Raw genomic sequence first — 17014 nt, 5'->3', positions numbered from 1 at the left:
GCGGGCGACGCTAGGGTTCGGAGCGGCGGGGCGGCTCGGTGGGCTGCGGGGTCAGGCGACCGGCTTTAAAGGCCGGTCCGGAGGAGTCCGGGCCTAACACGGCCCGTAGGTCGGTTTCGTTTTTTTAATTATTCCGCGCAGAAAAACAAATAAAAGAAATACTAAACGGACTTAAAAAATTCCGAAATAAATTTTCCCCGACTTCTAAAATCAAGCCGCACAAGGTGAACATTTATTTGGGGCCTAAATGCAATTTTGAAAAACGCATATTTTTCCTAAATTCAAATAAAATAACGAAAAACTCCGAAATAAAATCTTATTTGATTTTATTATTAAATCCTCAATATTTCTTTATTTTGGGAAAGTCATTTTATTCCCTCTCTCATATTTTTGTAATAGAAATAATTGATGATAAAATAATTAAATCAAATGATCCTATTCTCAAAATTTGAGAAACTCAAATATGAAAATACTGAAATCCCCAACTCTCCCCGTGGGTCCTTGAGTTGCGTAGAATTTCTAGAATCAAAACCAAAAGCAAATAAAATATGATATGCCATGATGATCTAGTGTATAACATTCCAAATTGAAAATTTAGGATGTTACAATAGCACACTATCAATCCTAAGAATCGAACAGGGATAGTGAGGCTAAACAACCATTGTCTTTTCTAGGCCGTGAGCTCATTCGTAGGCATGTTTAAATGAGCAAGTAGATCAAATATTAAGTTAAGAGTGTTATGCAATGGACCATGTAGTATCCGTCTGTAAGAGATTATTGACAAGCATCTCAATCAGTACGTAATTCAATAGTTTCACATGTGCAACTTTCCACATATTGAAGTTCCCAACAAGTGAACTCGTTGTTCGATTTGATAATACTTTCAGATTTACATTTGGAAAAGGAGGTAGATGACGGCGAGGGTGGCGTCACTTTCTTGGAATATTATTGTTATTTTTTCATGATTTTTTGAATTTTTTCTTCAAATACATGAACTTCGACAATTCAAATTTCTCTTCATGTCCGCATTTTATTTGAACTTTTCTAGCTCTTAAGTCTTGGATTAATGAAGCAAGTGGGAAATGAAGGGATGTGACGTGTCAAGGCCCAAGAGGCTCAACACTTCTCAATTCTTTCTAACATGTAGTGCACATGTATAACAAAGCAAGCTTCTAAACCACAATGCTCCCTTTCATTTGCACTTGGAAAGCACCATTATGGAGCCTATTTTGGGCCGCATAGAGCCTATTTTCTTCAATTACGTCTTCAGATCTTTCTGATGCCACCTACTCCAAGGACACAAACAACCTATCATCTATGGTTTGCCTCTAGATCGGCATCCAAGGCAATTTCATACTCTGGCCAGGATTATCGATCTTCTGTTCCACACAAGAGGAAAACGAGCGATGCACATATATAGCGGCAACATAGAAATTTAGGAATTGTATAGAGGAGATGGAGTTATTTAAGAATGGAGAGATAGGAGGAAGTAGTAAGAGTTCTTCAACCTTTTATGACGCAAGTGAAGTCTTCGTGGAGTTCTTGCACGTCCAATCATTGATGCATTTCCAAGGTCATGCAAAAAAAAAATAGATGCACACATGGCGCATATGAACATACGATTCACATAGAGGAGTTGGTTGAGAAACTAACTTGAAAATCATAACAAAAATTTAACAAGTGAATCAAGTAATTTGAACTTAGCTTCTTGTGATGTAAATCCACATTTTGGCACACTTTGGATGGGATAACCAGGTTGAGACCAACCAAACCCACATTGTTTACCCGCCCTAAAGAGTAAAATGTCATGTGTTATCCATTCATACTCGTGATCAATTTCACCATGTCTATCCATGCATTGTCTGCAGTTGAACACATACTGGAATATACAAACTCCTTTCACAATACCCTTAAATTAATATAATTTGTAATTTGACTTAAATCTAATGGATGTTATGCCGGTATTTGTCCATCTTCCAAATTTCCACTATCAGATACTACAGAGTACCATCAATCAAGAGGCCATGTTGTAATTCATAGAGACATAAGAATTAAGAATTTCTATCCAAGGAAGACCACCGGATTGGGCACAACGACATGGTACAGTCCAACACCTCAATCACAGGCAACAACACATTGGAGGTGGTTGGGGGGGGGGGGACCACGGGACGATTAGGAAGTCTCTAGCTCATAAATGTGACCACGCGCGATGGGACCTCCTATTTAGCGCGTAGCGCACTGGACATCGAGCAAACGCGCACGATGATGCATGCTATTGGGCCGACCCACTTAATCAGTTTATTGTGCTTTTTCCCCTGGCGTGAAGAAGATCACTCGACTGGTTCACTTCTTGAAGATCAAGTACCACAAGCCCTCCACAATCTTTGGGAAAGCACACTTTTCTTCCAATTAATCAATTGACATTTCCTTCTATTCTTTGACTCTTGCTAAACCATTCTTGTTATAGTGGAGTTCATAATTTCACAAGTCTTTTGGAGTTTCAAGAAATTAGAGCACACACAGAGGCACACAACTCACACATGCATTTGTAAATAGAACCTTGTCACGTATAAATAACAATTATCAATCCAACCTGCCCTAATGTCTCCTATATTCTCCTCTACAGGATTCTAGTGAGCATTTCTTAGTCTTTTGTCATCAATAAGCATGCCCAAGTACTGCGTTGGCAACTTTTGCCAGCATCGACTGTGCCTGGCCTCAAATTTGACACAATGGGTGACACGGTACAACATTGCTCATAACAAAGAATTCAACCAGCAAGAATCACATAATGTAGCGCGTCAATGGGCCAACCCATGTATCGGTTTTTCCTTTTTTTTCTCTAGTTTTGAAAAGCGACTTTCATCTTCGTCCGGTTTTATTTCTTTTTATTTTTTTACTTTTGTGTTTAATTCATTAATAATTATTGAAAATGTGTATTCTAAAAAATCATGAATATATTTAAAATTTTGACGATCCTTTCTAAAACTTTGTGAACATTTTTAAAAAGTTGTTAATATTTACTAAATTCATAACATTTGAAATTTCGGTGAATTTGTTCTTAAATTCGTGATCATTTTAAAATTCCCATGCGATTCTATTTTTACAAATCATGTATTGCCTAAAGTAGGTGAATAATTTTAGAATTTGTGAAATTTTCCAAAATTCTTGAACCTTTCTAAAAATTTAATGAATAATTGATTTTTGGGATATTTATGAAATCCCTGGCCATTTTTAAAATGCATGACCTTTTTTAAATGTCGAACATATTTGAAAATTCATGAACCTACAAATTCATAATCATTAAAAAATATACTATTTTCGAATGCAATTATGTAACATATTGCAACATAATTTTCCAGATCCAGGCGTTTCAGATTTTTTTAGAGCTAGATGATTTCTGTTTTCATCGCCCGATTTTTCGTTTAAATGATTTTTTGTTCATTTGAGTGCCAACGAGTATCACACGGTAACGCTAAATCTGCGAGGCCCATCGATTAATAAGGCCCACAAACGCACCCCACATGGAGAGTTTGGGCCGGCCTACAACAGGGCTCTGGTTTTATTTTTGGTTACTTTTCCTTTTCCTATATTTTTGATGATTTTCTTTCGCTCACTTTGGTGTGCTGGCTGTGGCAGATTTTTTCTTCCATTTCCTTTTCGTGTTTGGCTATGGGGTTTTGACTATATTTTTTCGTTTTATTCCCTGTTACTACCATTTTTTTCTTTATTTCTTTCTAATTTTTCTTACGCCTTTTGCCTTTATTTCTCCTTTTAGCATTTTCTTAATTTTATTACTCCCTCTGTCTCATAATATAAGATGTTTTTTTGACACTATACTAGTGTGAAAAAATGTCTTACATTACGGGACGGTGGGAGTATTTCCTTTTTATGTTTTTATTTTTGTACACATTCACTTGAAAATAATATACACATTCACTTTAAAAAAATTAGCAATGAACATTCTTAGAAATATGAACTTTCCCCTTTTTATTTTGAAAATTTTATAAAATATTTGAAAAATATACGCATGAACAATCTGTAAAACAAATTCATGAACATTATCAGAAAAAATGAACAGTTTTCAAAATTCATGGATAGTTTTAAATTCGGAACATCTTTATATTAGAAAACTTTATGTTAGGAACGTCCTTCGGTGTGCAAAAACATATTACCCCTCCATTCATAATTAGTTGTCGCTGATTTAGTATAAACTTTGTACTAAATCAACTACAACTAATATGGAACAGAGGGAGTATTAGAAAACTTGCTCAATTGTGAGAACTAACAAGTCCAACTTTCCTCGGTTGAACAAAACTTGGGGCAAATTTAGTACCCTATGCACCCTATTCAACACCGAGGGAGCAGAATAAGTTGTTTTTCACCCAGCTATTTTCTACATTGTTACATCCTGAGTTTATGTTAGGTCAAATAGTTACATTCATGTTGACTCATAATGCAAAAAACCACATAAGGAGATGAAAAATAAGAATGCAAAACCACAAAAATTATATCTGTATATCATATATGTATTTATGCTACGTTTTTACTGTTGTAATTTTGTATCACGTAAAACAATACGTCCATTATATATTTTCCGAGTTGCATCTCTCTCGACATAAGATAAATTAATGTGAAGTAAAAAAGCTGTTGCAGAGACTTCAAAATAGAGGGGGATAGAATAACTATTCTTTATCCTGGTTCTGATACATATAGATGTGTTTTTTTACCACTGTTGTATGTAGATGTAATTCTGGGTGTTGACGACAAAATAACTATTATGTTTTTCTTACCCAGCAGAAATCATGCAATTGTTATGTCAGAATAAACATACAGAGTTTTCTACTACTATAATGTTTCAGCTATTCAGTTGTTTCTTTTACAGAGCTATTATTCACCATCTTCTTGTGCCAGCGGCTCTCTGAACAGAGGTTCAACCTGAAACGACCATCCGCGGTTCATTTCTTGCTAGTAGTGCCATAATCGTGTAGGCATGATATTGTGGTTAATGATGTTTTCCAGCTAAATCCATGGACAAGGTTAATATACATAGTGCATTGCTTTTGTTTTCTTTTCAACAAAAAATAGTATCCTTGGTTCAGAACTAAATGTAACAAGAAGGTTAATATATCCCTGTAATATGTATTTTCTATGAGATGAACAGGGATATCTTTTTTTAGTTGTGAACATGAATATCTATTGATAGACTTAATAACTGCATGATTACATATATGTACATTATAATTACTAGCAAGTAACTTTTGTTTTTCACCAACTTTATCCCCTCAACTCATGCATCACTGACGTATCATGAAAGGGAGATTCCTTTTTTGGGGCTCAACAAGCCATGCTCTATAATGAAACAGGCACACTGTTAATACACAAATTTGTTAGTTACTACCAATAGTCCTTGCACGAACAGGTGCCATCCTTAAACAAATGGAAACATGTTCGATCTCTAACAATAATTTCTCTCCCATATACTTTGGATATAAGTTTGGTGACATGATGGCAATCTTGGCAGACTCTGAGGTTCTTGACAATCCGAATGGGCACATAATCACTTCTACTTATCAAAGCAAATGCGATCGCTAGCTATTCACTGTGGCGGCTGAGTGCACCTTCCTTCTCTTCTGCTTCAATGTCAAGCAGGACTTCTTTCTTATCAGGCACATAAACCTTCCTCCAGCCTTATCCTAATATATATCTCATACCACTTTGTCAAAATATCCTTTATTCGAGGATGAGACAGATCTCCAACAATGAATTGGTGAATAACTCCTTCAATCTCCACATTGCTACATCCAGATGTCTTCTCAACTCCCTTCTCGCGCATTAGGCGCCTAATTTCCTTCGCAGAAGCATGCCTATCAGAAGCAGGCACCACTTTTGTCTGGCTACAATTCAATCCAGTGCTTTATAACTTACTCAGCCAACTCCACATTCTTGTGAAACCTACAAGGCTACAACATATTAAGGCATCCAGTTTTATGCGCATTTTCTCAACCATGTCTTTGGCCTCACTAAGCAAGCCATTCCGTGCCAGGAGGTCTACCATGCACCCATAATGCTCAATCTTTGGTTTAATACCATAGTTGCTGACCATGGAATTGAAAAGCTCCCGACCCTTGTCAACCAACCCAGTGTGTGTGCACCCACAGAGCGCGCCAATGAAGGCAATGTCACCCGGCTCAACACCTGAGCTCTTCATGTGGGAAACGAGCGTCAACGAATCCGAGCCCCGGCCGTGCATAGCCAGGCCCTTGATCATAGTACTCCATTCCAAGCTGCACCTCGCCACATTTGGCATACATATCAACCAAATATTGTTTGCTTTGAGGTGGCCATGTACCCACTTCCCCTGCTCCAGAGCGCCCAGCTGCGCGCACGCAGCAAGCACCCCCAGCGCAACAAGAACCGTGTCGTCTGTGCGGACATCTTGGGTCTGCATCTGGGAGAACACCCCCAGCGCCTCCCTCCCGTCTCGAGCCTGCACGTAGCCATCCATTCACCATGGCGCTCCAAGACACAGTATTCCTCGCAGGCATTTGGTCGAACAGCGAGCGTGCCGTGATGAGCGTGTTGACCGTGGAAGGCGTCCACGGTGGCCGAGGTGTGCATCGGATAGGCAGCGCGTTGTTCACGAGGAGGAACCCCGTGAGGCCGAGCCTGACGACGTGGGCATGGACGGCGAGCGCGAGGCAATGCGCGCCCGGGACGTTAGGTCAACTCCACCGACGTGGGCACGGACGTCCGTTTTGTCCGTTTGGGTAGGGCAATGTGGTCGTGTCCGGGAGTGTCCTGGGATGCGGTGGCCGTGCGCCCAGCGCGCGGCCACATCCGTTTGCCCCATCCCATCCGTCAGGGACAAAAATGCTTATATTTTCATCAAACTAGTTTACACCCAAATATTTGTCTGAAAATTAAAATAGTTTTACAACCAAATCAAAATTGTCTTGACCGAACATAAAATGAACCAATACATGTATTGGTTGCCAACGTGATCCCACACGTGCTCAATCAAGTCATTTTGAAGATTCAAATGAGTGTGCCAATCACGCATCTCACGGTAGAATTGGACAAACCGTTCAAATGTGGCCGGGTCTTGGTGCAGGGGCTCAATATTTTCACCTTGATAATCAAATCCTTGGTCGAAGATACTCTCATCACGCTCGTCCTTGACGATCATGTTGTGCATGATCACACAAGCAGCCATCACCTCCCAAAGCTTCCTTTCATCTCATGACAGTGCAGGGTTTTGAACGATACCCCACCGGGATTGAAGCACACCAAAAGCATGTTCCACATCCTTTCTAGCACTCTCTTGCATTTGGGCAAATCTCTTTCTCTTCTCACCTTGGGGTTTCGAGATTGTCTTCAGAAGTTGACCACTGAGGATATATACCATCAGCTAGATAGTATCCCTTGTTGTACTGGTGGTCGTTGATCTCAAAGTTGACAGGTGGGGAGTGGCCTTCTGCAAGCCTCGCAAAGACCGGAGAATGCTGCAGCACGTTGATATCATTGTGAGAACCTGCCATGACGAAGAAAGAATGCCATATCCAAAGATCCTGCGATGCCACCGCTTCTAATATGACAGTGCACCCATTGACATGCCCCTTGTACTGGCCCTGCCAAGAAAATGGACAGTTCTTCCACTCCCAGTGCATGCAATCTATGCTGCCAAGCATGTCTGGAAAGCCTCTAGCTGCGTTGGTCGCCAACAATCTCTCTGTATCAGCGGCAGTTGGCTGGCTCAAGTACTCTGGGCCAAACACCTCGATCACAGCATGCCTGGAAGAAAAACTCGTCTCCACTGTTCATACCTTTGTGGGCAAAATGTCGAACACCTTGCGGTCGTGGTGGCGAAGAGGCCGCGATGATCACCTCGACACAGCAGGGGTGGTTGCCGGCCGGCTACTAACCGCTCTAGAGCTCTCGTCGGAAGCTGCCGAGGCCGTCGTGGTACGTCGCCGGCGGTCGTGTCCCCTCTGCCACCGGCAAAGACGGCGATGGCCAAACCTCCTTCGATCGACGGCCAAAACTACGGCGAAAGCGCGGGCATGGTGGCGGCCATGTCGAGATGTGGTTTGGTAGGGACGGCCAGGGGCTGCGCGGTGAGGAGGCGGCCGAAGAATAGCGGCGGCGCCGGCGGCGGGGCGAGGCGGGATAGAGAGGGTGGAAGCGTTGGGAGCGGAGGGACTGCTAGTGTCCCTGACAGGCGGGCCGCGGGAGGGACAAGGGCGTGCGTCCAAGCCGTCCGCGCGCGTCCGTTTCACCCCAAACCAAGCGCAAGTTTGGGCCAGGGATAGATCGAAAACGGACGGAATCCGGACATTTGTTCGTTTGAGGCCGCGTGTTGGGCCGCGCTATTCGTCCGTTTTATCCCAAACGGACGTACCCGGACAAGATGGGGTCACGCGGTGGAGTTGGCCTTAGAAGGGAGTGAGAGAATTGGTGCGGAATATGATGGATGTATTATCAGCGAAGAGGGCGAGCGACTTGAGGAGAGAAGGGAGGAGTCCCGCGCGGAGAAGGTGGGCATGGAGTGGGAGCGTGGCGTGCGGCCTCCCAGAGCTCGTGTGCGCCCGGATGAGCGCGTCAAAGCAGACCCGTCGTGACCAGGTCTGCCGCGACATCGGCCGCGCGTCCGCGTCGCCGCGGCACCGCGGCAGCAGCTCCACGTTTTTTTTTCAAAAGGGGGGACTCCCCGGCCTCTGCATCAGAACGCTGCATACGACCACAATTATAAATAAATAAGGTAGTTCAACAAGGTCTTGCAGTCTGGAAACAAATGAAATGCTAGCTCACAAAGAGCCACAAAGCCAAAAACAAAAGGCCCAAAAGCCACAACCGGCTGGCAAAATAAAAATAGGTAAACTAATCGCCTATCCTATTACATGACCGTCATCCAAACCGGTTGAAGATATCCCGCGCCACCATCTCCCACCGGACAGATCCAGTAACCAAACACTTCCTGGCCTCCGTCGGAGTGAGTAAGGACCACATACGGATTAGCGCAGTAGCCCTGAACAAAACCTGCAAAAAATGAATAGGTGTTGTTCTGTTAAAAGCCAAATCATTTATGCAGTTCCAAATTGCCCATAACAAGGCACATGCTCCTACGCGGATTTGTCTAGCTGTCTCGGACTCTATCCCAACAAGCCACGTTCCAAATAATGAACTGACCGAAATTGGAGGAGTAATGTTAAAGGCAATTTGCACCGTGCGCCACAACACTCTCGCCAACGGGCAATCAAAGAAAAGGTGCTTGATAGATTCGTCCCAATCACAGAAACTACACCTAGTAGATCCTGTCCAGTTGCGCTTAACCAAATTATCTTTTGTTAAGATGACTTGTTTATGTACAAACCACATAAACACTTTGATTTTCAAAGGAACCTTGACTTTCCAAACATGTTTGGAACTAGGAATAACACTAGAGTTGATGACATCAATATACATCGACTTGACAGTGAATACTCCAGACGTAGTAAGCTTCCAACACAACTGATCGGGCTGATGAGTGTGCTAAACCTCCATCAGTCTACTCGCTAAATGAAGTCATGCTTCCCATCGATCACTAGTAAGCACCCTCCTAAACTGAATATTAAGGGGCGTTGACTGCAAAATCGTTGCGACCAGAGCATCACGTCGCTGCACAATACGATACAGGGACGGATACTGCAGAGCCAACGGCGTTTCACCCAGCCAAGTATCCTCCCAGAATCGAGTGTTGTTGGCATTACCGACAATAAACTTTGTTCTATTAAAGAAAGCAGCTTTGACTCTCATAAGCCCTTCCAAAACGGCGAGTCAGTCGGTCTCACTGTCGCTTGTGACAAAGTCTTAGAGTGCAAATACTTGCTACGTAGAATCTACGACCAAGTTGCCTCAGTCTCAACTGATAGCTTAAATAGCCACTTACTGAGAAGGCATCTGTTCTTGACTTCTAGATTCTCAATACCAAGACTCCCTGGTCCTTCGGTCGACAAATTATATCCCATTTGGCTAGTCGGTATTTTCTCTTAAGTTCATCACTCTGCCAGAAGAAACGAGACCGATAGAAGTCCACCTTTTCCTAACCCCAACTGGGACTTCAAAGAAGGATAAAAGAAACGTAGGCATACTCGTGAGCACCGAATTAATAAGAATCAATCGGCCTCCATAAGACATGAGTTTACCCTTCCAGCAGCTCAGTTTCTTTTCAAACCGATCCTCGATGTACTTCCATTTTCTGTTTGTTAACTTACGATGGTGAATGGGAATACCTAGGTATGTAAAAGGTAGTGTTCCCAATTCGCATCCAAACAATTGCGTATAAGCATCTTGTTATTCTTTGGCTCTATCAAAACAGAACAACTCGCTTTTATGAAAGTTAATCTTCAAACCGGTCAATTGTTCAAATAAGCAGCTTCACGTAGCGCTGGACGACCGCCGTCTCATCGCGTAGTGGTCTGTTCCCCTAGAATGGCTCACTCGCATGTTTACTCAGCTGCCACTAGCATGCGCCTCTGCTTTTGCTTGAACCTGAACGGTACATTAATTATAGGTGACAATCAAAAAGCTCAATAGCAGCAAGATGAGATCTCCACACAGCGAAGAATGCCACATTGGCCTTGGACTGGACCTATGGATGGGCAAGACAACTGTTCTAACAATCTGAAAATTGTGACTCCGCTCGTAGCCATTTGTATGCCCATCGTGCCAAAATGGCCTATTCTGAGTCTATGTATGCCCATGTGGCATCTGGTTTATAAGTGCACATGGCTTCACTGTAGAGACCAATCGGTGATCATATTGGATTTTTTTTATGATGCATGGTGAAGAAATCAATTGATAATAATTCTAACAATTGCACTAGAAGGTAATTCAATTTGTCATACATGGTTAAAGTGTCTAACTATAAATCAGTCAGTCAGGGGCCAGTGTTTTTTCTTATCTCTATTTCTACTCTTTGGTGTTCCATTCGGCTGCCTAGTTGTATATTTTTCAGATTATTGCTGCATACATCACCAAAATACTGATTCTTTGTCGGATTGCAGAAGCACAGCTCAAGAGATCCCTATAAACCAACAACTAATCGACCTATCACAAGGGGAATCACCCACCAACATGTACACAGACCTCAGAATAGAGGCGAGGCTAAGACAAGATATGGGACTTCCCACCCTATGGAGCAAACCAGCCACAAAAATGACAAAACGGGATCTGGAAGTAGACTGAAGCTACAGTGACAGAGAAAAACGAGGGAAACCACAAATAGGGAGCTCGATACATAAATCCAGAGCAGTGATCCTCAAGCAAAAGAGGAGAGAGCTAGAAAACGCCTTGGATGGAGCCGAAGAAGTTATTTCAGATTCAAAAGTGTCGTTCTGCTCCTACGTGCATATGAACAGTAAATCCTGAAAATAGCAAAACAATTTCAAAAAATCTGATTTTTTTAGATAAACATTCTTGAGTGTTCTACCTACGTGAACAGACCACATTTGTGATGCTTTAGGTAAAAAAAAAAACAAGCACTCCAAAATGCTTCGAAACGAAAGTATCAAACTTTTTTCATGAGGACAACAAATGTTATTTCTGCACCAAATTTTGCATGGGAGTAGAACATTAAAACACGTGTGACAAAAACAATTCAGATTTTTTTTGTCCTTTTACAGTTGTATTAGATTTTACTTTTCATCATACGGGTGCATGGCCTTTAAGATTCACAATATTTTCTATCAAGTGTACCAAAGCAGCTCGGAATACATGTACTCCAAGAACTTGTGCGTACGACTAGATTGTCGACTACATACAAGATACAAAGTTAGGGAAGTCCATAGACCAAAATACATAATTACCGTATAGTCTTGCTCCACCTAAATGTGATGCCTCGTTGCATGCCCTTGGGCTAAATAAACATTACACGTAATTCAAAGTTTGCAAGTCTAAGAAGAAATTTTGCTTCACTAAACAGGGTCCCTATCAGCAAAGGAACATAATTCGATGAAGTTGAAGAAGTTACCGCACGACATGCCCCATACCAAGCTGTTTAGCTAGATAAATGTTGTCGATTAGTTTCACCGCTTCATTTCACCCCTGGATGTTCCCGGCTAGCCTGATGACCTGGGTAGACGGAGCCTATTTTTGTGTGCTTAGAGTTAAGGATCACCATATGTGGCTTAACATGCTTTCTGACGCCACCCATTTCATCGACACAAACAACTCCCTCTCTATTGTTTGCCTCCCGTTCGACATACAAGGCAGTGTCGTGCTCTGGCCAAGATTATCGATCTTGTATTCTACACAAGGGGAAAATGAATGCATGTGTGTAGTAGCAACATAATAATTTAGGAATAGAACCTAGAAGCTGGAGTTATTTAAGAACAGAGAGACACCTTGGAGGAAGTTATAAGATTCGTTGAGCCTTTTTATGACATGAGTGAAGTCTCCGTGGAGCTCTTGCACATGGATGCATTTACAAGGCCATGCAAATGAACAGATGTACACATGGCGCTGATGAATCTGACAAGAAACTAATTTGGTGTATGCCAAGAAATTTAACAAGTGAATTAAGTAGTTTGAAGTTAGGTAGCTATGACCTATCCACATTTTCGTACATTTTGGATGCAATGATTAGGTTGAAACCAGCCAAACTCATATAATTATTTTGGCCAATCATTTATCTAAATCCTAGTACAAAAGAAACTACTTCTGCACGGACACTCTCAAAAGCCTCGGCTCAAGATAATATATTATGTTGTATTTATATAGAAGTTACCTTCTTAAGTTAGTAACTATGGCCTCTTGAGTACTGTACATAGGCCCTCTTCCTCTCTACTCCGGGGGGCAGGAAGGTCATGCAGACATGCCCGTTCCCCCGAAAAAGAACGTCTATACACGATTCAAACAACATGATCTTTCTATAGGTCGACATAGTTCTAGGAATAAATTTACAATTAAATTTCATGATAAACTATGAGAGGCATATTTTGAAATAGAAGAGGTCTACTGGACTTGGCTAAGCGACGGTTCTTAGCAGAGACTTCGATGGTACAAAGGTTGGATTTTATAGCTCTTTTGGGAGTGAAATGCATAAAAGTCCACTGCAATTGTGTCGCCATTAGGAAAAAAAATACCACTTCTGTTTTCTGGCGCAAGAACCGACGCAAAACTTTTGTTATACATGATCAGTATATATCATGTTACTATTTCTCATGTAACCTGGTTGGTGGTGGGTGCAATGGATTTTTTTCTAATAGATACTCATATTTTACTACAGATGCAATCATGTAGCTGATGGTAGGCGTTTATAGGCAATACGTGTCTCACAAGTGGAATTTCCTTCAAACTCTAGTATTTTTGCTAGAGGCTCCCGTGTTCACAACTTCGCATTGTAGACAACTAGCACATATGCCCGTGCATTGCAACAGGAGATTTTTTTTTTGCGTGAAGAATCGCAAGAGGTAACTGATGTGTCCATCAAAACGGTCTCCGCAGCGGTGGGGCGACAGAGCGAGGAGTTGCGGTGTTCTGAGGGGTCATGTTTGGCCCGCGAGATCTTGATAGTGGTGGGGTTGGTCGGTGTGGTGGCCACCACTCAACTCGTGCCTTTTTTTCTCTCTCTGGGCCTGCCTTCATGTCTAAGTTATGATTGCCTCCTTATTTTGTGGCTGCATTTTGACCTTTAGGGCATAGTTGATTCGACCACTCTCTCCTACGATGATGTAACCGGATGGATTACTAATTCAGTGAATCCCATTTCATTGTCATAATCAGGGCATAACTAGGTAGTCCCTGCTTCACCAGGGTTTATTCTTTTTAATTATTTTAGCGCTTACTTGCCTACATTTTTTAAATCAAAGCCAAACCAGCATATTCTCTTTTATTGGCATGTGCCTACAATTTCTTTTAATTATAGCCAACCAATATATTCTCTTTTATCGTCAAATGACATGTGAGATGCACAATAGTTCGCGTCTGGGTTAGGCCACTGGTAGTTACCAAAACAACGTGTGTTTCTAAGACACGAATAAAAAACAACCGCCGAGTTGAAGGATTAGACTCATGACCTCAATATCTCGACCACATGCTGATAGCCATTCGAACAAACAACTCCTGCTAAAAAATGACCAACACGAATGTTTAAGAACATAATGTAGTGTAACATTCAATTTTTTTTCACTTTTCTGATCTTTTTAAAAAAGTATTACTTATGAAATTCTGAACATTCTTCGAAATTCAAACAACTTTTAAAATCCTGATTCTATTTCTAAAAAATGCAAGTTTTTTTTAAAAAATTTCATTAAATTTGGAAAAAAAGAAAATTTGAAATAGTTTTTTTGAAATTCAGAAAACATTTTTTGAAAATATGAACCTCTTTTTAAGAAAACAATTTTATTTGAATTTGTGAAAATGGAAACATATTTTGAACATTGAAAACAATTTTTAAAACATGTTTTTTAAATACAAACAATACTTTAATTTTTTAAACATTTAAATAAACATGAATATTTTTTAAATTTCTATCATTTTCTAAAATACAATTTATCTTGAAAATTTCAAACAATTTTGGAAAATGTAAACATATTTAAAAACATTTTTAATTTTGAAAAGAATGGAACAAGAAGAAAAAATTGAAAGTTTCAAACATATTTCAAAATGGGAACAAAATTTTGAAATTCTGATGATTTTACAAAAAAATCAATAAAAATGGAATCCTAAAAAACTGAAAAATAGAATTTGTGGAAAAGGAAAAAATAAAAATAAAATTGGAAAGAAAACAATTGAAAAGAAGGTTAAAAAAGGAAAAGAATGGAGAAAAAACGGAAATGGGCAGGCCCAGTATTTGGTGCTATGTGCGAATTTCTGACTATTTGCCGCCCCATGCAGTAAATAATGTTTATCAGATGCATGGGTAGGAAACCAATGGTTTTGCTTTGCTGGGACGCAACGTGCACGACCCACGTACAAAATTTGGGACAAAATTGTTTTTCCTTTTTTTAACAGATGGACGCACAAAAATTTAGTACCACCTTGTACAAAAATCTTTTAGGTGGTGAAGGATATTTTTTTTTGGAGAAATGCACTTTGCTTTATTAGTAGAGAAATAGATAGATAAATATAGATATGGGAGGGACTAAGAGCATCTCCAGCCGTTGGCCCCCCAGGGGGCTTAAAAATCGCAGCCTAGGGGCGAGCCGGCGCTAGAATCAGCTTTGGGGGATGATTGGGTTCCCAGCCGCCGCCCCCAGGCGCTGATATCGGCCAATTTTTGGCGCAAATGTGCCCGCTTTTCAGCCCATTTTCGGTGAAAAATCGGCCCGCTATCGGCGCAAATCAGCCCATATACGACGTGGTTCGACGCAAATTCAACAAAACTTATTTTTCTAGTACATAGTTCATTACAGAAAATCAATAGAAATCAAAAAGTTCAACAAATAGTTCAACAACAAATAGTTCAATACAAATTATATAGTTTAACAAATAAAAACTCATATTTCATCACAAGTCGAGCAAGGCGTTGCCCTTGAGCCTCCATAGGTGCTCCACCAGATCCTGCTGCAGTTGTTGATGCACCTGTGGGTCTCGGATCTCCTGACGCATATTGAGGAAGGCTGTCCAGGTTGCCGGTAGATGGTGATCAACTTGGGCAAGAGGAGCCTGCCTGTAATATGGTTCAGTGTCAAACACTGGCTCTTTCCTTCTCGCTCCAAATGATCATGTTGTGCAAGATGACACAACAAGTCATGATCTCCCATATTTGATTTTGATTTTTCGATCAGGTCTGAGCAGGGTACCAGACAACAACAAATTGAGATTGAAGCACACCAAATGCCCGCTCGACATCCTTCCTGCAAGCCTCTCGAACCTTCGCAAAGTCGGAGTTCTTGCCTCCTGGCACAGGGTTTGAGATAGTCTTCACAAATGTAGACCATCTCAGATAGATGCCAACTACTAGGTAGTATCCCTTGTTGTAGTGTCGCCCACTGACCTCGAAGTTCACCGGGCAAAATGACCTTCAACCAGCTTGGCAAAGACATGAGAGCACTGCAGGACGTTGATGTCATTGTGAGTTCCTGGCATACCAAAGAAGGACAGCCAAATCCAGAGGTCCTGTGTGGCCACTGCCTCAAGTACCACACTATAACCGCCTTTGGCACCTTTGTACGTCCCCTCCCAAGCAAATGGATAGTTCTTCCATTTCCAATGTATGCAATCGATGCTTCCAAGCATCCCAGGAAATCCTCTTACTGCATTCTGTGCTAGGATCTGAGCAGTGTCTTCAGCATTGGGTGATCACAAGTATTGCGGTCCAAACACTGCCACCACTGCCCTGCAGAACTTGTAGAAGCACTCAATGGTCATGGACTCGGCCATGCATCCATAGTCGTCGAATGAATCACCGGGAGCTCCGTATGGAAGCATCCTCATAGTTGTCATGCACTTCTAGATTGAGGTGAATCCAAGTTTGCCGGTGCAATCCTTGTTGCACTTGAAGTAGCTATCGAACTCATGGATGGAATTCACAATCCTAAGGAAAAACTTTTGACTCATCCGATAACGGTGCCGAAATACTTTGTTGCCGTGCAGTGGAGCGTCGACGAAGTAGTCAGAGTAGAGCATGCAATAGCTTTCCAGTCGATGCCGGTTCTTTGCTTTCAGTCGCTCTGGCGTCGAGCCACCTCGCCATGGCTTTCCATTGCTCGCGAGCAGGCCGGCCAGGGCGGCGAGGACCATGAGATGCTCTTTGTCTTGGACGTCGGCATCGGCTTCCTCCTCCAGCAGCGCCTCGAGTGCCTCCTCGTCTTCGGAGTCCATCACTGAGCAGACAAATTGCCGAACACCTGGCGGGCGTGGTGGGCGCACAGCCGTCGGTATCCCACCCTGCGCGGCCGGAGCGCCGTAAAACTCGCCCATGAAGGTGGTGGAGAGGTTGCCGCGGCGAAACCCTCTCTCTTTTTTCGGCGGGGATTGGCCTATCTAGCGGTGGTGGGTGGTGGACGGCGCCGGGATCGACAACGTGGCG

At 42.0% G+C, this 17014-nt stretch overlaps 1 pseudogene; it reads right to left on the bottom strand.

Annotated features, from left to right (window-relative positions):
* Window positions 1-5397: 5397 nt before the first annotated feature.
* LOC119354235 overlaps window positions 5398-17014 on the bottom strand; it is a 96353-nt pseudogene continuing 84736 nt past the window's right edge.

Source organism: Triticum dicoccoides, chromosome 1A (genome assembly GCF_002162155.2).
Source record: "Triticum dicoccoides isolate Atlit2015 ecotype Zavitan chromosome 1A, WEW_v2.0, whole genome shotgun sequence".
NCBI classification, from domain to species: domain Eukaryota; kingdom Viridiplantae; phylum Streptophyta; class Magnoliopsida; order Poales; family Poaceae; genus Triticum; species Triticum dicoccoides.
This window is presented reverse-complemented; position numbering and strand designations above follow the sequence as displayed.